Source organism: Nycticebus coucang, chromosome 11 (genome assembly GCF_027406575.1).
Source record: "Nycticebus coucang isolate mNycCou1 chromosome 11, mNycCou1.pri, whole genome shotgun sequence".
NCBI classification, from domain to species: domain Eukaryota; kingdom Metazoa; phylum Chordata; class Mammalia; order Primates; family Lorisidae; genus Nycticebus; species Nycticebus coucang.
This window is the reverse complement of record NC_069790.1, coordinates 87,170,510-87,193,628: the sequence shown is the minus strand read 5'-3', so window position 1 is coordinate 87,193,628 and position 23,119 is coordinate 87,170,510.

The following is a 23,119-nucleotide window of genomic DNA, read 5'->3' as shown; positions in this document are numbered from 1 at the left end:
TGAACATCAAATATACTTGCATATTAAATATATACTTTTAACAGAAGAAAATGTTAACCCTTTCAGTAAAAGACTTAGATTCCCTGTGTGATTCTACCTAAAAATGAAAATAAAGAAATGGCACACTGGAAGAAAAAAATATATAAATCTCAACACTTAAAAAATTTTTTGTCACTTTCCACCTTTTTGATCAGATTTATAAGACAAAACAAAATCAGGAAACTTTTGTTGAACAATATGCAGACTATACAATTGTGCTACAGTTGTAGATTAGCCTATATAAATGGACTTTAATGAATCACTTGTTTTTGTTTCTTAGTATTTTCATGTTAGATCATAAAAGAAGGGAGGACCTTACACTTCCCTTTTGCACGTAGCTACTTGTAGTGTCCTCTGGATGCACCTTATTTCTTGTAAATATATAGTTATTCATAAATACATGATTTAATATTCCATGGGAGAAAAATAAAAATAGTATTTAAATGCTGCTAGGATACCATAACTTTCTCAAAACAAGTATTCAAAGTAGCATCAGGAAAAAATTCAACACAAAATTCTAGGAAATCAATCAGAAATCTAACAAGATGGTTCCTCTCTCTCTCTCCTTTTTTTTTTTTTTACAACATATACACTTGCTAGTTGAGTCAATTGAGGAAGGAAAATGATTTTAGTGTCTATGCAAAAGAATGTTTCAGATAATTGTTACTGCAAAGAATGAGTTAATCTCTTGTTTATTACTGTTTCTGCATAACTCCAAGAGGTTGGGATTAATTATCAAAAATGTTGTTATCTTGTAATTTTAGTACCATTTTCCTTTTTTCAGAATGAGCATCACTATCTCTGGTTTTGTCTACACTGGCTTCAGACTCTTGTTTCATAATCAAGAAGAGTCTACTATGATCAGAACTATCTTTCACAATGTTACTGTGTCTGGGATAGATTTTGTAACTTAAACCTTTATGAATATTATTTAAGTTTGATAAAAACGATTGAATATGAACTATATAATTATCACAATATGGGTTTTATTGTACAGTTAACTTGCATAGATCACATGTGAAGTTAGCAGTGATCCTGAATTAATTACTAATGTCTTCATCGCCAAAGAATTGATGACAACTTTCAGCATCATCTTATGTATGTTTTTTCTGTTCTAGTGCAAACCAGATTTGTACTCTGCTGAGTTTTCCTCATCATTTCCTGTGTTCTGTTATCTTTGGCCCCACTGATCAGCTGCTTCCTTCTAAATGGACACTAACACTGTTTACAGAAAGATTTTAGTCAAGATATAAGTAGCTCATTAAAGTTCTCATTTAAAATTGGGTATTTTTTAATGGCCCTGGACTTGTCCTTAAGGAGTTTGGACCAAATAAAAATCTCTGAAGACACAGTGAGTGTTTAGAGCTAGAGAGACGAGATGAAAACACCAAGTTTTAAGGGTTAGGACTGAGATTATTAGTAAACAGTAAAGCCAAGATTTGTGAATAAGGTAGGAAATGAATTGGACCAAGTCCTGTGACCATGGCTAAACCAATTATTGTGAGAAGATGAAAACTGGCCTCTGAGTACTCACATCGGGGCTATGCACAGACCCAGGGCCAGAAGAGGCGGTCAGTCCCCTCTAAATCATTAGAACCAAGGCAGGAATGGAGGGGTAGTTCGCTCAAATAAAGCTTTGCATTCTGTTCTGGTATGAGGGATAATGGACAAGCAAAACAACCTGTCTATTATAGCCACTTTCTAGCCTTTTGAACTTGAGCATCTTACAGAAAATTTATGAGCTCAAGTGTTCTGATCTGAGACAAAATAGAGACAAAACCTTCTTAGAAGAGTTGTTGTGAGAATGAGGGATAATAGATGTATGTTAAATCTTAAACACTGAACATAAAAAGTAAGAAAATAAACTTAAGTAATATCCCAAGAGCACTGCTTATGTTAAATAAAAGTATGTGTATATGCACTGTGTGAATATTTAAACTTATAATTTTTTAAGCTGTGTTTAGGAAAATTGACAAGGTAACTTAGTCTAAAATGTAAATATTGATTGTCTTTAGGTAGTAAGCTGGTGGGAAATAATTCTTTTTTCACCTTTTAATTTATTTTCCAGGTTTCTTTATTAACCATGTACTTATTTTATGATGTGAAAAAATAATATTTTAAAATAAAATAGCAAAAAGGTATGATACTATGATTAGTCCTAAACAGTGCTTTACCTTATTCTAGGTACATTTAAGTCCAAGAATACTTCCTCACAATTTTCTTTTTCTATTTTTTTTGAGACAGAGTCTCACTATGTCGCCCGTGGTAGAGTGTTGTGGCATCACAGCTCACAGTAAACTCAAGCTCTTGGGCATCAGCGATTCTCATGCCCCACCCTCCCAAGTAGCTGGGACTGCAGGTGCCTGCTACAGTGCCCAGCTATTTTTTTCCTGCAGTTGTTTAGCTGGCCCGGGCCAGGTTTGAACCTGCGACCCTTGGTATATGTGGCTGGAGCCATAACCACTGTACTATGGGCACCAAGCCACAATTTTCTAAGTACGAGGAATGATTTGACCATCAATGTAATATCCAAAGTAGTTGTTATTTTTATTTTACTTTTATCAGGATAAGTTGTGCTCAACTTGTTAAAAATTTTAGAGTAGGTAGGTAAAGACACAGTTGTCTTTTAAAGAATGACTAGTAGGTCTGATTAAAAGAATATGTAATTTAACGATCATGTGTTTCTTTCAATATACTTTCCGTGTCTAAGATAATAATAAAATTGCCCTTTAACATTTGTGTTATCAAATGATTCTTTCATTTGAGTTCTCAGAAGTTTGTAACTAGAGATGTCAAAAGGAACTTATAAAAATATTTTATAGTTGGCTATACCTATAGTATTTCTATTACACTTGTGTATGAATTTACGTATAATCCTATAGACATATCTATCCACTCAGACACATGCACACCTATATTCAAGTAGAACCTTGTTCTAACAACTTTCACTTTCAATAATATAGACTTCGTATCTTAAGAAACTTCCTGTTTTACCCAATGGGATCGCAGTACTTATACTTTCAAAATTGTACTATTACTCAATGATCTAATCTGCTGTAAAAACTCCCATTAAGGCTAAACAAATTTCATTCAATATAATTTGGTATTATGATAATGTCAAAGGAAAACATGAATAATGGAGAAACACCACCAAGTTTCTTATGCCTTAAAGGTGGATCTAGGACTGGAAAAAAAATATAAGAATTGCAACTGCTGCTATGGGAATAAACATCAAGTATAGTAAGAACACAAAGGAAGGGCTTGCCACATCCAACTTGGATAGGAAAAATTAAAGAAGACTTCAGCACAGTAGTAGCATTTGAAGAGAGATTTTGAAGCTGAGCTAGAACCTACTGTCAATCAAGTGAACAAGGAAGAAGGGCAGCGTAAGAGTCATGGAGTGTGGTTCACATGCTACTGGTGACAAAGGTGATCTTTCAGGCTACAAAGTGATGGACAGCCTTTTTTCTCTTTTCATTTTGAAGTCATTACAGATTCACAGGAAGTTGTAAAACAAAAATGTACAGGAAGGTCCTGTGCCTCCTTCATCCATCCTCCCCAATCTTATAACTATAGTACGTTCTCAGTGTCATGAAATTGACATGGGTACAACCCACAGAGCTCATTCAGATTTCACTGGTCATACACACTCTCATTCGTATGTGTAAATATAGTTCTATTTTATTTCACCACAAGACTAGTTTCATGTAACTGCCACCACAATCAAGACGTAGAACTGTTTTAACATGACAAAGCTCCTTTGTGCTACCATTTTACGTCTTATATGTGCTCCCAAACTTTTTTCTTCTCAACTTCTACTCCTTTCAAACCCTAATATCTGGCAAGCCCTTCTGTACTCCATCTATATAGGTACATAACCCCCAGAATATTATGTAAATGAAGCTGCCGAGAATGGCACTTTTTGAGATTGACTCTTTCTCCTCACTGTAATTTTCTAGAGATTTATCTGCTTTTTTTGCACATAGTGTTAGTTTGTTTCTTCTTACTGATGAATAGCAGTCTGTGATATGTATGTACTAAATTTTATTTAACCTTTCATCCAGAGAAGAGCATTAGATTTTTTTCTGGTTTTTGACTATTACAAATACAGCTCAGATGAATAGCACTGTTAATGTTTTTGCATGAATATGAGTATTAATTGCCCAAGTATGCTGGGGCTTGGGGGAAATATATTCTTGGATTTTAATAAAAATTGCGAAACTATTTTCCATAGTGGCTATGTTTTATGCATTCCCATAAGCAATATATGAGTAACTGATGTTTTTGAAAAAAAATTTACAGTTACATAAATATTTTAAGTATATTGTTTAAGTTACTTTCTATGTATGAAGTGATATTAGCATTTCACTTACAATATGATGTACAGTTTCCTTTTAAAAATACTACCTTAAGATAAAAATTAAACTTCTGGCTAAGAACAATACAATCTTATACCATTAGGTTGTTGTTATTTTTTTTTTTTTTTTGGCACTATTTGCAAAAATAATTCAGGTGCAACAGGAAAGAGAGAAAGGTGGGAAACTGGCTTGGGGGTTAATTGCCCCGACTTTAATGATTAAGTTTTAGATGGAGTTGGTTCCTATTTTTGTTCCATCACTAACTAGCTCTGACTCAATTTTCTTGTCATTATTTTGTTTGTCACATTAATAACTACACATAAATAATTAATTATAATTGATAACAACATGGTTGTTGAGAGAATGAACTGAGACAACATACAAAAAATACTCAGACTGATGCTCAGAACATTGTAAATCTCTTAGCTGTTGCTGCAGAGTGAGCTGCTGTCCTGGTGAAATAATGCACATGAGGTCATAGGATGCAGAAATCATACAATGATCAGAATATGTACATGGGACTGAAGGAAATTTAGTGATGCAAATACTATATAAACTTGGAAGGAGACACCCTGCCTATTACAGAGAGACTAACCATAGGAGTGGACGAATCCAAAGTACGGGAATGCCATGTCTTATTTGTTCTTCACATGGTGTGATTAAAACAGGATCCATCCTGTCACCACTCCCAAAAATTAATTCAGACTTAAACCTGAGGCATAATCTATAAGAATTCTAGAACAAAAGATTAGAAAAACTGTCATAAACATGGGCCTAGGCAAACAATTTATGAAGAAGACCCCAAAGGCAATCATGGCAACAACAAAAATTTACAAATAGGACCAGATTAAATTAAAATGATTCTGCACAGCCAAGGAAACAGTCAATAGCATGATTAGACAACCTGCAGAATGGGAAAATATATTTGCCTGCTATACATTTGTTAAAGGGTTGGTAACCAGACTCTTTAAAGAACTCGAGCAAATCAGCAAGAAAACATCAAACAAACCCTTAAAAAGTGGGCAAAGGACATGAACAGAATCTTTCAAAAGAAGAGACTAATGGCCAATGAACATACAGTAAATTGCTCAATCTCTCTGATTTGCATCAGAGTAATGCAAATCAAAACCACATTGAGGTATCACCTAACTCTGGCGACAACGGCTTTTATCATAAACATTTCCAAACAACAGATGCTAGTGTGGAGGCAGAGATAAAGGAACTCTTGAACACTTCTGATGGGACTGCAAACTAGTATATTCTCTATGGAAAATTGTACGTAGGGTCCTCAAAGAACTAAAAGTAGACCTATCATTTGATGCAGCAATCCCATCACTGGACATTTACCTAAAGGAAAAAGTCATTTCATCACACAGACACATGCACTAGATTGTTTATTGCAGCACAATTCACAATTGCAAAGATGTAGAATGAACCCAAGGGTCCATCAATACATGAGTGGATTCATGAAATAGCATATATGTAGATCCTATTTACTCAGCCATAAAAAAAGATAGTGATTTAATACTGTTTTCAACAACTTGAGTGGAACCGGAGACCATTCTTTTCAGTGAAGTTTCACAAGAATGGAAAATGAAACACAACATGTACTTACTGTTAAACTGGAACTAATCAATTAACACCATGTGCACATTTGGTAGTAAAACTTAAACAGCAAGCAGGTGGGAGTTGACAGATGAGGGGGGTTCATACCTAATTGGTACAATGCACACTATACTGGTGAAGTGCACACTTATGATTTTAACTCCAACTGTATAAAAGCAATCCGTGTAGCCAAAACTTTTGTACCCCTGTCATATTCTAAAATAAATAATCAAAGAATAGTTAATGCACCTCTTTTTCAAATTCTCAAAATGAAATCTAACCTTGGCAATGTGAGATTTGACATTTCATTCTTGATTTATCAGTACATTTGGCTGTATTCTGCCTTTTGACTCCAGAAAGCCAAAAGCAGACCTTTGGGGCAATTTACAGAAGAAGATCTGAGTCCAAACTTCAAGAAGAAAAATCTTAACTACTTTACTAATTTTGGGACTCCAACAAATTACTGAATCTTTCCAATTCACTATAGTCTCCTATTTAATATAAACATTTACAGCTTCTCTCAGGGATCCTTGTGAGAATTAAATGAGATAACATGTTCAAGACTCATGACATACACTTGGACCCACTTGGACCCATTAGTAGGATTGTTTACATCTAACTCACATGCAGGTAGAACTGAATTTGTTGATTTAAATGAAGGGCTGTTTGTGTAATCATTACAAAATTGAATTTTTTGTAAGGGTTTTTAAAGGGTTATGAGTGAGGTTGGGGGTTGTTGGACAGATCTGTGGCCTTAACTGTTTATGTTCATCTCAGTACTAATTTAGTCATCAATTCACTCACTCAATAAATAATAACAATAGCCTTAAAACCTAAGGCATAAGATTTTTGACCTGGTCACAGCTCACCAAGAGTCCTGCTCACCTGTGGTTGACCCTGATTGAGCAGCTGACTCATTTGAGCCACTTTCTTGATGCAGAAGGCAGCAATCAGTACTTGGGTTTGGCCATGGGTTAAAGGGAAGGCTGCCGACTGACAGCCTCTCATACTCACTCATAGGGATGCTGGGGAAAAATTCACTTTAGTTTTTCAACTAATAAATGTCACAGAAATATGGAAGATTGATGATAGTGGTGATTTTTTTTGCCCATCATATCAATCATAAAAACTATCGGCTAGCCTTTTCAATTTTAAGATACTTTATAATTTTGGTGGGAAAGAATTTTTAAAGAAAGCTCAGCAGGATAATAGTCTCACTCTTAACCCCCTTTAAATGGTAGATTCTTTTCTGCTGTAATTGGTGTTGAATTTACCAACCACATAATAGAATTAGAAAAGAAACTTGGTCAACAAAATAAGTAGAAACCATCAGAAACACTTAAGCTTACATGCTAGAAGTCATTAAGGATTACTTGTTTCAGAATATGTGGCTTTGTAGCATTAAAAAAATTATTTAGGCAGATAATCATGGTTGAAATACTATGAACTATAGACCAAATAAAGAATAACTTTATAATTGGAATATTACCATATATTTACTACTACATGATTAAATGGGCAACAGCATTCAGGAAGGATATTAATTTTGCAATAAACTTTCTAAAATGTACCTCATCGTTAAAAAAGCATTGTGTTTTTATTTTATTTTAAAGTTTTAACTGGAAGATGCACTAGTGTGAATGCTTTTTATGATATTTAAAATGATTTTTTGCAACATTAACTTTTATAATGTGAGACATAATTAGGACAATGAAAATAAAAAGTGTTATCTATCCCACCTGATTACAGTAATCATCGTCCTTGTGTTTCTCTTTCCACCCCGACCATTCCTTTTTTTCTCCTTGTTTTCATTGGTTACTTGAGAATTTGGGGGAGGACTTTCAATAGCTATGAAACTCTCTCATGTATATTTAAACTTTTAAGATATATTCACCTACCACTCTCACAGATTTGGGTTCTTAAAAGAAATTAAATCTTAATTAATTAATTACATGGTGTCCCAATTAATTTTTAAAGTTTGTTTAACTATAGCCCTTAAGAATAATAGCAATTTTTGATTTATTTATTTAGAAAAATAATTAATTGGTATATGTTTTGTAGCCCTTAGTAATAATACCAACTTCTAAAATGAATGTGCATGTTTTGATTTATTTATTTAGAAAAATAATTAATTGGTATATATTTTATAGCCATTAATTAAACAGTCTATTATTTTTTCTATTTAGACTTGATACTCCTAAAGATATCATCTTTACTTTCAATAAATCTGAACTTCCTTGTTTTCATGGATTTAGAAGCTATGTAAACTCAAGGTAGGGTCATTATTGCTATAAAATATTTACAACATATTCTCCGTGTGTTGGCCACCTCTTTGTAAAATTTTGTAATAATATGTGGATGAGGGTACAGTTAGTTACCATTTCCCATTTTCCTCTGTGTATGGTGACTTTAGGGACACCATGTAGAAATTGATATTAAAAATGTATCAATTTCTTAAGAAAGACTTTGGAGTTGGTAAAGTGCATGCTATGTATTAAATTGTGTTTTCCCCCAGATTCTAGTTCAACATGAAAAAAAGCACATTGAAGCCTTAATCACAATTACTATATTTGGAGTATTTGAAGATAGAGCTTGTAGGATGCAATTAAGGTTAAATGAGGTCACAGGATGGCTTCTTAATCCAATTGGATTGTAGCTTCATCAGACTCAGACAAAAGATGTCTCTCCACATGCACACACCAAGAAAAAGCCATGTGAGACTAAAGAAGAAAGTGGCCACCTGCTCACACCAGACATTGATATTGGACTTCTTAACCTCCATAACTGTGAGAACATTCATTTCTATTACTGCAGTCATCCAGTTTATCATATTATTAGGGTAGCCCAACCAGACTAAAAAAGATAGTATATTCACAGAACTAAAACACTATACTTGGAGACAGAAAATGGTGCTATAATCTCAAATCCCACCCTGGAAAACTTTGTGGAGGTGACTAAATCACTTACTTGCTTTGATACTAAGCCCCCCTCCACTGTAAAATAAGAGTGTTTAACTTATTGGTAATGTTGGTTAAAAGAGACATTCGAAGCAAAAATTATTGCAAAACTATGAAATGTTATTAAGAATAAAATATTTTGTTTAACCTCACATTAATCTTTAGAAGAGTTGGCATCTAGTTATATGAGATAAGTGTGCATAAATTCTAAATATACAATTAAAATATAATTATACATATAATTTATGGTTTTACCAAATTCAGTATTTTATAGAGCCAATGGTCCAGAATTCAAGAATTAAGAGTCTAGTGTTCAATGTTTTAAGTGAAATCATGAAAAATTATGATAAACATATGACAGGTACCATTCTAAAACAAGGACATCCCCCCTTCACCACAGCTTCAAAGAAAATGAAACGCCTGGGAATTTACCTAAAAAGGGGTGAAGGACCTCTATAAAGAAAATTATGAAACCATAAGGAAAGAAATAGCAGAGGCTATTAACAAAGGGAAGAACATACCATGCTCATGGCTGGGAAGAATCAACATTGTTAAAATATCTATACTTCCCAAAGCAATCTACAGATTCAATGCCATCCCTATTAAAATACCAACATTGTACTTTCAAGACTTGGAAAATATAATTCTTCGTTTTGTATGGAACCAGAAAAAATTCCACATAGCTAAGGCAGTTCTTAGTAATAAAAACAAAGCCATGGGCATCAAAATACCAGGCTTTAGGCTATACTGCAAGGCCATAGTGGTCAAAATGGCATGGTATTGGCACAAAAATAAACACATATACATTTGGAATCGAATAGAAAACCAGGAAATGAAACTAACATCTTACAGCCACCTAATCTTTGATAAACCAAACAAGAACATACACTGGGGGAGAGAATCCTTCTTCAATAAATGGTGCTGGGAGAACTGGATATCCACATTTAAAAGACTGAAACTGAATCCGCACCTTTCTCCACTCACAAAAATTGATTCAAGATGGATAAAAGACCTAAATTTAAGGCACAAAATGATAAAAATCCTCAAAGAAAGCACAGGAAAAATGTTTGAAGATATCAGCCTGGGGAAAGACTTCATGAAGAAGACTACTGTGGCAATTGCAACAACAACCAAAACAAACAAATGGGACTTAATGAAACTGAAAAACTTCGCATAGCTAAGGAGACAACAACCAAAGCAAAGAGACAACCTACACAATGGGAAAGGATATTTGCATATTTTGAATCAGACAAAAGCTTGATATCTAGGATCTACAGAGAACTTAAATTAATCCACATGAAAAAAGCCAAGAATCTCATATGTCAATGGGCAAGAAAGATGAATAGAGCCTTCTCTAAAGAAGACAGATGAATGGCTAATGAACATATGAAAAAAAAATGCTCCTTGTCCCTAATTATTTGAGAAAAGAAAATTGAAACTACCCTGAGATATCATCTAACTCTAGCAAGAATGGCCCACCTCACAAAATGTCAAAACTGCAGATGCTGGCATGGATGTGGAGAGAAGGGAACACTTTCACATTCCTGGTGGGACTGCAAACTAATACAGTCTTTTTGGAAGGAAGAATGGAGAACCCTCAAAGAAGTCAAGCTAGACCTCCCATTTGATTCTGCAATCCCATTACTGGGCATCTACCCAGAGGGAAAAAAAAAAACACTTTTTGCCTTAAGGACATTTACACTAGAATATTTATCACAGCTCAATTTACAATCGCCAAAATGTGAAAACAGCCTAAATGCCCACCACCCCAGGAATGGATTAACCAGCTGTGTATTTTCTGATTTTTGGTGACTGAGTGTAATGTTTCTTAGCCAAATGCCATTCACGGACAAAGGTAGCAAATATGTATCTTCAGATGCTCCAGGAATGAGAAAATATGACATGCGAGCTTAACTAGGCGTTGGCATATAAGAGATGAAATACAAGGATAAGCAATTCTCAAACTAGAATATTGGAGACATAAAGAGCGTTAGTAAACATCAAAAGTTAAATAAACAAATTGTGTACATAGTTGTTTTGATGTGGTAACAAAATCAAATAATGGTAAAATGGCCTTTGAGCTATGTATTACAGAAATAAAAAATGATAATGATTATAAGCTGTAAATTGTGATAGTAAAGATTTGCTGATCTGAGTATAGAAGCAAAAGCTTACTAAACTTCACATCTTTTGTAAGGAGCCCATAGTTATTTAAATTAAAAATGGGATAATCATTCACCAAATTTTAATAAAACTTAAAGCCAAGGAAATGTACTTCTTGAGGCCAAGGGAAAATAAAACTCCGCTCAACTATATTTAATTTATACTCACAACAAGAGTATAAAATATTCAAAGTTAAGAATATGAAAATCTTAATCTATGTTATTTTTAGTGGTATTTTAAAATATAAATTAAAAATAAGCATAACTGAAAGAATGGCTAATGTAGATCAGGTGCAGAGGAAAAAATAAAATGGAAAATGACAATATAAATGTTAAACCAAGTGGAATACAAGGTGAAAACCGTACAATGAAACAAAATGCTTTATATTGGATAAAAGATGTTATTCTCTTATAGGCAATCCCTATAATACTTAAGGGTATTTATGTAGGAAAAGAATGCCAAATAATAATATAAATTAAACGCTATATGAAATGCAAAAAGAAATAAAACATGAACTTTGGTACATGTTATTTATCACTGTCATTCTAAGACAAATCAAGATGACAAAAAGCAAATGAGTGTGTCAAGGTATCACGTTAATTACCACCTGCTATTTACTTACAGGCAGAGGAGATGAATCCATAGGTTGATTTTATCCAACAAAAGATAAAAGAGAGGCGAGAGAAGGGAAGAATACCAAGTTACAGCTAATCTGAGAACAGTTTTCTTTTTGCACATATTTGGAGTTAGTAATCAGCAAAGAAGTGAGTCTACTGAGGTGCAGGAAGGTTACTTACCATCATGGTAAGAATAGGAAATTTCGATAGGCAGCTAAGGTTGCTATATACTGTCTCCTTACCTTACAATTATGAAACAGTAGCAGCTTACTATACAACTTGTGTACTTTCTTTAGCAGCAGATAATATTTCAGATGTTATTGAGTGATAAAAGGAAAGTAAGGCTGCTAATTTGTCACCAAGTGAAAAAGCTACAAATGGGGCGGCGCCTATGGCTCAGTGGGTAAGGCGCCGGCTCCATATACCGAGGGTGACGGGTTCAAACCCTGCCCCGGCCAAACTGCAACCAAAAAAAATAGCCGGGCGTTGTGGCGGGCGCCTGTAGTCCCAGCTACTCGGGAGGCTGAGGCAAGAGAATCGCTTAAGCCCAGGAGTTGGAGGTTGCTGTGAGCAGTGTGAGGCCACAGCACTCTACCGAGGGCCATAAAGTGAGACTCTGTCTCTACAAAAAAAAAAAAAAAGCTACAAATGACAGAGGTTAGACCTTACAATAGTTCACTGGCAAAATACGAGGTGAATAAATAACAAATTCTGAAATTGTACTACTTAGTTTAAAGAAATATGAAATTTGACTATATAAAAATTCTACCAAATGTAATTGATGTGTTAATGAAGATTTGAAAAAAACCTCTTATTTGTTCTTAAGTAGAACATGATGTCTTTTTCCTTCTAACCAGCGATGGTCGTGAAGAGTCATATGAAAATCCAATATTTGAGGAACCTTATCTGTATCCTGTTCTCTTCCTGTTTATACACAGGTAGAAGGGGGAGAAATGGTGAGAGCCGAAGAATACGGCCTGCTGTTTAGAAAAGTTTATTAAGTCTGCTTTGAATGTTCAGAAGCAAGGACAGAGGTGCATTGGTCAGGGATGACCAACTTACTCTGCATAAGCGCAGAAAATATGATTCAATCACTGGGCAGCAAAGGAATAGAGGAGCAGGGAGATCTAGGAAGGAGAGAGTTAATAAGAGAAAAATGGCTTAAGAAATTTTTAAAAAAGAATTATGACCAATATTTGAAAATTCCAGGTTATTTTCTTTATTATGATATAACTCTCCCTCCACCTTCCTAAATTATGTGAAGTTCAGATTGCAAGTCCAATGCCTTCTTTAAATGATGGTGGTGGTGTTGATGTGTGCAAAAACAAATAAAAACTTCTAGAATCTGTTCTCCTTATGTGAGATAATGAATGATGTCAATAAATGAAACCCTTCGACGGAAGCCACTGGTGACCAGGAAAACATTAGACATCTGGCCCCTGCGATCCCCCAGAGAGATCTGGGGGTACATGGACCTCACTGCACATGTACTGAATTTTGAGCTGCTCTGATTTGGATCTGAAGAAACAAGATAGTTTGGCTGACATTTGAGTTAATGCCTCAGCTGGCCGTGCCAACTGAAATGACTGCATGTTAAGGACGTGACAATTACGGGAGAGTGAATTCCACCTACCTGAAGTACTTGGGAGGTCAGCCATGAACCATGGGGCTTTTCAGATCCCATAACTCTGTGGTTCTTCAGCTTGACTGCACAGTAAAATTACCTTGGGAACTTTGAAGAAAGAAGTCTATATTTGAATCCTATCCAAAACCAATTATACTGCGTGTAGTAAAGCCTGAGACCCACAGTAGGTGCCGATAACACTTAAACCTAGAACATCCCAGCCTATGATTTCTGGTTTTCACCAATCACTAATTAATGGGGAAAAATATACATCAACAACAATGTAGAACACATTTCATTAAAAATAGTAGAGGACTGGGTGAAGAATGATTCTTATCCTTAAAGAATTCAAAACAAAGTTGAATCAACTGTTTATTATACATGTAAGTATTCAAATTGCTCTGAGATTGCAAATATTAAACTAACAATAAGAGGCAAAGTAATCAGATCATTCAACAGGGAAAGTGTACCTGTGTTACTTAGTAATCACTATAACATACTTCAGGAGGAAATCAGTAGATAGCTATTGTGGATCCATAGGATTGATCTATGTTATTATCAAATATCAGGAAATAACACTACTATTAAAGCAAATCCCCCAATTTTAGAATTTTGGTTGTAAGCAGGTCGATGTAAGAGAGTTGCAAACCACAAAGATTGTGTTTTCTTGCACGGAGTTTTACGTTGTTAATCAAATAAATCTAATGGTAAAATTAGTCAACAAATAAACATAATTGTCATTATTTTCTATAGTAATTAAGGAGAAATAATCAGTTCACATAAATGATAATAATCACCATTGATTTTGTGCAATTAAAAAATTAGTTTTTTCAACATGCTTTATTGTTCTGTGCATACACTCCATATTTTTTTTTTTTTTTTTTGTAGAGACAGAGTCTCACTTTATGGCCCTCGGTAGAGTGCCGTGGCCTTACACAGCTCACAGCAACCTCCAACTCCTGGGCTTAAGCGATTCTCTTGCCTCAGCCTCCCAAGTAGCTGGGACCACAGGCGCCCGCCACAACGCCCAGCTATTTTTTGGTTGCAGTTCAGCCGGGGCTGGGTTTGAACCCACCACCCTCGGTATATGGGGCCGGCGCCTTACCAACTGAGCCACAGGCACCGCCCCCATACACTCCATATTGATGCAAAGACCCTGGGTCTGGATCCTGCATCCTCTATCGGGATCCTCTCACCTTGAGCAAGGTACTAACCTCCATCTCCTCTGCTTTTTCATATATATAAAGGGAATATGAGACTATTTTTCTTTAAAAATTGCCATGGGAAATGAATGAGATAATACATGACATAACTCTCAAAACAGTACCCGTCATGTAGTCTGTCCTCAAAAATAGCTTTTTACTATTACTAATTGCTTGGAAGTCATATATTATCTGGTGATTCTCATTATTATTTTCATAAACACAGCATAAACTGATACTTTCATATACACAAATTGAAAAGTATAAGATTGCTTTATTTAAATCTTATTTCTAATAGTGGGGGTCTTCGGTCTCCACAGGCCCCCACCAAATTAGTCCTACACGCTATGACCTTTGCAAATTCAATCATCTGTTCTTGCCTCAGTTTCTCACCTGTACAATGGGGATAATTATACTTCATTCCCCAAGGGATTGTTGCAAGGCTTAAAAAAATGTATGTGAAAGACTTAAAATAATACCTGGCACAAATTAAGCACCGTGCATTCCATGCGTTAGCTCTTATTCTCATGATTATCATTATTGCTATGGTCGTGCTTCATTCATGATCTTCCACTTGGATATCCCCACAGTTCCTCAGCTCCGTGGGGGGCTCTTTCTTGGATCCCCTCTACCCATGCTAATTTCCCTGGTTGCTCGTGAGCTTTAGGCAGCAGAAAATGACTACCAGCTTGTTAATAGCATTTTGACTGAAACTCATTTTTATGGAATGTCCTGGGAATTTACATTTTGAGCCTTTTATCACTAAAACCGTTCAAGAATATTCTCTAGGTGTAGGTGAGGAAGAGCCAAACCTCATCCTCACTACTTCAGACTGGTGTGGGCAGGAAACAAGTGAGGGTGGAGGGGAGACTATTTCCTTGAACTTGTCTCCATTCTACTTGAAGCTCAGTTCAAAAGAAATGTTGCTCTTTCCTTTAGAAAAAGGAAAATAGCTTTTAGCACTTTGACACTTAAAATTTGATGTGGGAATAACCTAAGATGACAAAAATGAACTTGATTGAGTTCATAATTTTTCTAGAGGTTGACACAATTTATATTCCTCTTTCTTAGGCAAATAGTAACTGTGGCGATGGCGCTTCATGGCTGTGTGGTCATGTCCTGAGGTACTTCAGTAAAATACAGACTATGATAGCGATTTTATGAAATGTGCCATCAAAACAGGTTTTTCAACACTGAAAAGGAGAACAAATTAAACCTCATTTTAGTAGTAAGAATAGTCTGATAACACTAAACAGGTAAATTGTAGCATTCCATTTTCAAAATAATCAATTTAGGCAGATGTTCGCAGTAAATTTAAATCTAATCTGCACTGTTAAATAAAAAATGATAGTGCTCTATTTTGTTTTACCTGCATTTGAGAATAGGCCCCTTTTATCTAATGGAAGAGAACAAAAAGAACAGACATGGTATTTTTAAAACAGCACCCTAAGGATTTTTAAAAACCAGATAATTGAAATAACTTTGTGAAGATGGCATAATATCATTTTTAGAATTTTTAAAAAGCTTCTTTCATTAAAAATCACCCCCAAACTACATTCCTTATAAAAGAAATTACTCTACTCATTTTTATTAGTTTAGCTTTAATGTCAGTACTCAGGTTTATAAGTGCAGTATTAGAAAAACAATGGATTAATAATAGATGTCATATGATGCTTTTATATCTCATATTATGTTTGAGTCCTCATTGCTTTTTTCAGTCGCTTTAATTCCTAATCACTCTCCCCCTAACAGAGAGCATCTGCCAATTTCATTATATGGGAACTTAATAATACTTAATTAAAATACAAAGCTCTAGTTGCTATCTACTATTTAATTGAATGTGATTTAAATAAAACAATAATGGAAAGTATCAGATAGTTCATATATATTTCTGTTTGAAAAAGGATAATATCTCTACTATTTCTTCAGAGCACCATAGGTTTTGTAATTTTATCTGTATTATAAAAAGAAACTTTACATAATATTACTCTTTTTCCTCCATCTATCACTTAAAACCACATCTTACTGTAGCTTTTTAAATACACTGTTTTGGATGTTTAAAATAATTCGTCAAATTTTTGTATCTTAAAAACTTATCTTAAAAACATTTGTAATTGTTTAAAAACATTTATGTACAATGTCTAATAGGATTAAACTTATTTATACTAAATATTTTTAAATCACTTTATTAAGGTACAATAAACATACAGAAATTAGTACATAGTTAATGTATGCAACTTGAAGAATTCAGAGAAAAAGGTACATCTGTGAAATTATTATGACAATCTATGCCATGGACATTTCCTGCCTTCTTTATTTATTATTATTGTTAATTTTTTTGTGGTAAGAATACATAAGGTTTACTCTGTTAGCAAATTTTTAAGATACAGTATTTTTTTAACCATAGGTACTACACTGTACAGTAATCCCTAGGACTTACTCTTCTTGGTAAGTGGTACCTTACAGCCTTTGACCAGGACCTCCTTGTCCCAGTCCCTGGAAACCACCACTGTGCTTCCTGCTTCTATGAGTTTGACTGTTTTAGAGTCCTCATATAAGTGGTGGTGTGTAGCAATTTTCCTTCTCTGTTTGACTTATTGCATTCAGCATGATGTGCTCCAGCTTCATCAATGTCAAAAATGGCAGAATTTTCTCCTTTTTATAGGGATGAATAATATTCCACTGTATGTATTTACTACATTTTCTTTATTCATTCATCTTTCCAACAGATATTTAGGTCAAGTCTGTGTCTTTGCTATGGAGAATAATGCTGCAAAGAAATAGAGGTGCAGGTATCTCTCTGAGATCCTGATTTCAGTTGTGTTGGATATGTACCCAGAAGTGGGATTGCTAGAAAATATGGTAGTTCTAGTCTTAGTTTTTCAAGTCATTTTCATTCTGGATGCACCAATTTACATTCCCACCAACAGAATACAAGGGTTCCATTTACGCCACATTCCTGCCAACACTTGTTACTAACACTATCATTTAATATTAGCCAATCTAACAGGTGTTAGGTGGTATCCCGTTGCATTTACACTAAGGATTTTTACTTGCAAATTTTAATGAAAAAGTGTATTATAACCTGTTAAATGAAGACCTTTGGGTAGAACTCATAATTAATCAATAGCTACTAGTTATCCTACAATGTGAAGGAAGAATAATGAAAGAATTATGACAGAGAGGAGACTTAAGATGCCATGAACTATTATGTGTTTTTCTTATCTTTATATCTAATAATAATTTTTGTAAAAAGAGCAAGTAAGGAAATATGAATCATGGTAAAAAAAAAAAAAAAAAACATTTGAAGAGGATAAAAGATTCCTTGAAGACCCACATGCAAGTCTGTACTTCAATAATCACATAGTGTGAATGGTTCAAACCAAGGACAAGGTGAATATAGGCCTCCAGGGTATGTCGAATATTCAGAATTACTATTCCAGGTTGTCAGAGTCCAGGACTAATGGCTTAGAACACCTGGCCTGGCTCTGGCCCTCATGCTGAGCAGACAGCAGGGGAGAGAGTCGTAGCCTAAGATACATCTCGTTCCCCTGATAGAGGAATTTAGTGAGGTGAACTGATATGAGAGACTCCCCTATATTATACCCCAAAGCATCAGTATATAAAATAGTATATTTAACCCTTGCTTAACAAATTTTAAAAATATGGAATGGAAATTCTTGCATGCCAAATACATGAATCACCTCAAAGTAGGTTAATGAAGAGAAATTTAACTCTCTCTGAATAGTCAAGAAAATATTGGAACTAGATATATGCTCTGTACTAACATAGTACCTATGTCAGTGACAGTAACTCATAACATAGCCTAATTCCATACATAATATGATTCACTTTTTGTGCGCTCTCTCTCTCTCTCTCTATATATATATATCATACCCATAGGTACTACACTGTATATATATACTATATATATATATCTTGCAATTATATATATATATTATTGCAAGATTTTTTATCCATTGAAAATATGAAAATGAAAATGTATAGTCATTGAAATTAAATTTCAGTATGTAGTTTTAATGGGAAGATGAGTTCAGTCTTCTGAGCAAGTCAAACATGTAAATGTTAAAAAAAAAAACAAACTCAGAGAATAAATGTTGAGAAAGCCCAATACATGTCAAATAGGGGTTTTAGAAAGAATTAAAGAGAAAGACTAAGAAAGAGGCAATGACTGACACATTAATGTTCGAGAGTTTCTCAGAATTGAATAAAAACAAGAGTTTTCAGATTGAAAAAAATACTGACTTATAATAGAAAAATTAAAACAGTGTCTAGTTATGTACTGCAGCAAATATAAAACATAGTGATTCTTTTCATTCATTCCTAAATATGTGATTACTAAACCCTTTCCGTGTGCAAGGTACTGCGCCACTTTGCTCTTAAGTTCCCAAGAAACAGGATGGTGAGCAGCAGTGGACAAGTGAACCTCTGAAAGGCGTAGGATCAATAGCAAACCACACAGGGCAGTGGTGCAGGGAGCTCGGTAAAGGATATCGTAAGTATGAGACTGGAGAGGAAGAGGACTCATTTCTATTTTAGAAAGGCATGGAGTTCTTAAAATGTCATGATTTTTGAGCTCAGTTTTGGAAAAAGAAAAAAAAAGATATGAGCAATTACTGCTTCCGCAAAGTGAGGGGAATAATTCTAAGTGATATGTACATGTGCACAATTATGTGGAAATTTGCATGATATGCATAATCATGTGGGAATTTGCATGATCCTCTGGGACCTGCAGATATCCTGGTAAAGCAGAGAGCAGGGGGCAGGGTGTAGTGTGTAATGATAGAAGCCACAAGAAGGCAGGGGGCCTTGCCAGGGTTTCCACTACAAGGAGATGGCAGTTAGTCTAAGAGACAGACCAGTTCCAGTCAAAGTGTGGTTTCTAAATTGAGGCTAGTCTGAAGATTTTTTTTATTGGTCCTCAGTGAGATGAACAGAAAAAGGGAGAATAGCCTTTAGACACTTTTATAGCAGTTTGATATTTTCGGGAAATCTAAGTATATGACTGTTTACTTCACAAAAGTATCACTCTGGGAGACTAGAAATTTAAAATGAATAAACAACAACAAAAATAAAAACTAAATGTTTAAGGTAATGAATATCTGAGTTATCCTGACGTGATTATTACTTAGTACATGAATGTATCAAAATATTACAGGTATTCTGAAAAGATGTACATCTATTAGGTATCAATAAAAATAAAACTGTTCTTTCTCCATAAATAGTTTGAGAGCTCTGAAAAATTCTAAGTCAAGGACAAATTGTGATAATAAGGCACATATCACAATTTTTATATGAAAAATGTGCTCAGATTACTAAGGTAACTTGCTTAAGTTCAAGTATCAAGTAAGTGAGAAACAGGTCTCTTTGACTCTAATAATATCAAATATTTACAGTTTGTTGTGAATTTAAGTCTTTCTATGTTCTCTAGGGAAATTTAAAAACTAATTTTCTTCTCCATAAAGGAATTTAAAACATAACTACTAGAGATACTAATAAAGATATAATAAACAATCAGATATCCTTTTAAAGAAGTATATGAAACACATTCTATGGTCTATGGCACCTTCTTCAATTCCATACAAACGAAAATAGATACATATTTTTTTCAGTCCATAATCATTTTTGGAAAATAAGAAGGAGACTCCAGGGTACACTAATAACTGTGAAGAATTTTGAAAAATTAAAAGCAAATGGGATCAACGTAAAGAGGGAAACCACAGCTCAAAGCCTATGAAGGATGGTCCTACAGCAAAAGTGAGAGAGACGGCAAGTGTGCTTCCCACCCAGATGGTGGACGTGGTGGATATGATCTCTAGAAGAGATGACAGAAGAGGACAAAGCTTAGTTGAGTTGTCACAGGCAGAGTACCCAGAAATCCTTATACATCTTGAGATAAATAGCAGCAGTGAGGTGGCTAGATTTCCTTCAGGAAGGAGCAGTGGAAGTGGGGTCTTGAATTAGAGAATGAGAATAACGGCCCAGATGGACCATGACACTTGAGAAAGGTGGAGAGCACTGTAAGCCACAAAGTTGGCCTCAAGTGGTGGCATGCCGCAGAAATACTCCCATTAAAAACATACCAAACTAAAACCCACACTACGTCCTGCTTCTACCTTAAACAGGCAGTGCAGACATGGTCTAGAGAAACAGCCCAACTCTAGCAAAGATGTGTGCAGTAAAAAAAATAATAGAATCAAGAAATGCAAACATCATAAGTGAGAAATGATCAACTCAAAAAATAACACATTGAGGTAAACAGAGTTAGTAAAAGTAAGCTGTAGAGGCTTTAAAACAAATTCTGAGAGAAATAACAGAATCAGCAGAGATCACTGAAATGAATGATTTAATCATTGGCATAAAAACTTTAGTCATTGAATGAATAACAATGGATTTAGGTCAGGGAAAATCAGTTGAATGAGGCAAAATACGTTCCCAGAGTGTATCATAAATATATATATATATATATATATATACATATATATATGTGTGAATGTGTGTGTGTAACATTCAAAAAAAACTCATGATTTGCATTTCTCTGATGATTAAGGATGATGAGCTTTTTTTCATGTGTTTGTAGATCTTGCGTCGGTCTTCTTACTACTCTGAGATATCACCTAACTCCAGTAAGAGTAGCCCACATAACAAAATCCCAAAACCAGAGATGTTGGCGTGGATGTGGAGGAAAGGGCACACTTCTACACTGCTGGTGGGAATGCCCACTAATACGTTCCTTCTGGAAGGATGTTTGGAGAACCCTTAGAGACCTAAAAATAGACCTGCCATTCGATCCTATAATTCCTTTACTAGGTTTATACCCAGAAGACCAAAAGTCACAATATAACAAAGACATCTGTACCAGAATGTTTATTGCAGCCCAATTCATAATTGCTAAGTCAAGGAAGAAGCCGAAGTGCCCATCGACCCACAAATGGACTAGCAAATTGTGGTACATGTATACCATGGAACATTATGCAGCCTTAAAGAAAGATGGAGACTTTACCTCTTTCATGTTTACATGGATGGAGCTGGAACATATTCTTCTTAGCAAAGTATCTCAGGAATGGAAGAAAAAGTATCCAATGTACTCAGCCCTACTATGAAGCTAAATTATAGCTTTCACATGAAAGCTATAACCCAACTATAGCACAAGACTATGGGGAAAGGGCCAAGGAAGGGGAAGGGAGGGGGGAGGTTTTCAAGGAGGGAGGGTAATGGGTGGGGGCACATCTATGGTGCATCTTAGAATGGGTACAGGCAATTGCATTAATGTACACAGCTATGATTTAACAATAAGAAAAAAAGAAAAAGGAAAAAAAAAATAAAAAACCAGAGGCTGGTGTGTTCCCCTACAAACCCGAGGAGAGCGGGCCTGGGGAGAAGGCTCTGGTTTCTATGATCTCTTCGATAAAAAATAAACAAAAATAATAACAAAAAAATAAATAAATAAAATGCTTGGAACCATAAAAAAAAAAAAAACTCATGCAGGATGGGTTGAGAGTTCTCAAAATTATTTCAATAAGAGTTTGAGAAACAAAGAATGGATTCAATAGAGAGAAAGTGAATAGAATGTCCCAAAATCAAAGAAAGACACTGTTTTGAGGTTAAGTACTCAATAGAAATAAATTTCCCAAACCTCACCAAAACAAATATAGTGATTTTAAAATAAGATAAAGTGGCTTGGCACCGGTAGCACAGTGGTCATGACACCAGTCACATACACCCAGGCTAGAGGGTTCAAACCCAGTCTGGGCCAATTAAATAATGACAACTGAAAAAAAACAAAAATAGCCCGGAAAAACAGCCAGGTGTTGTGGCGGGCACCTATAGTCCTAGCTACTTGGGAGGCTAAGGCAAGAGAATTGCTTGAGCCCAAGAATTTGAGGTTGCAGTGAACTGTGACGCCACAGCACTCTACCAAGGGGCACATAGTGAGACTGTGTCTCGAAAAAAAATTAATAAAATACTAAAATAAGATAAAGTAAGAAAAAACTAAAGGAGGAAATTCAAAACTTCTACAGTGTTGGAAAGAAGAAAAACATATCCACATTACCTGCAAATCCATGAAAAACAGATTATCACCCCACTACTAATCAGCCACACTGAGATTTAAAAAAATGGATGTGATAAGTTGAGTGGACTGGAATTTTAGCTGATGCTATAAACCCAATCAATTGTTCTATGAAACGGAAATAAAGGTATTTCCACAAATACAGAGACTCAGAAAGCTTACCACTACAGAGTTCTCAGGGAATACTCCAACAAATTTAAGATATAGCTATAGGAGGCAGAATAGGGATGTAAATAGCATTAATGGACAAAGTGATAAATAAAATGTAGGCTTGTAAGAATTAAAAATCAACTAGACGATTTTTATATAAATGTGTGGAAAGAAGTTAATTCATGTGCATAAAAAACTAGTATTTTATAACATCAGCCTGCCAATCAGGGCTGAAGCACTGGATTATATAAGAAATGGTGCTGGGGAGACTTTTCACCCACGTGGAAATATGTACACATTTAAATCCCTAGC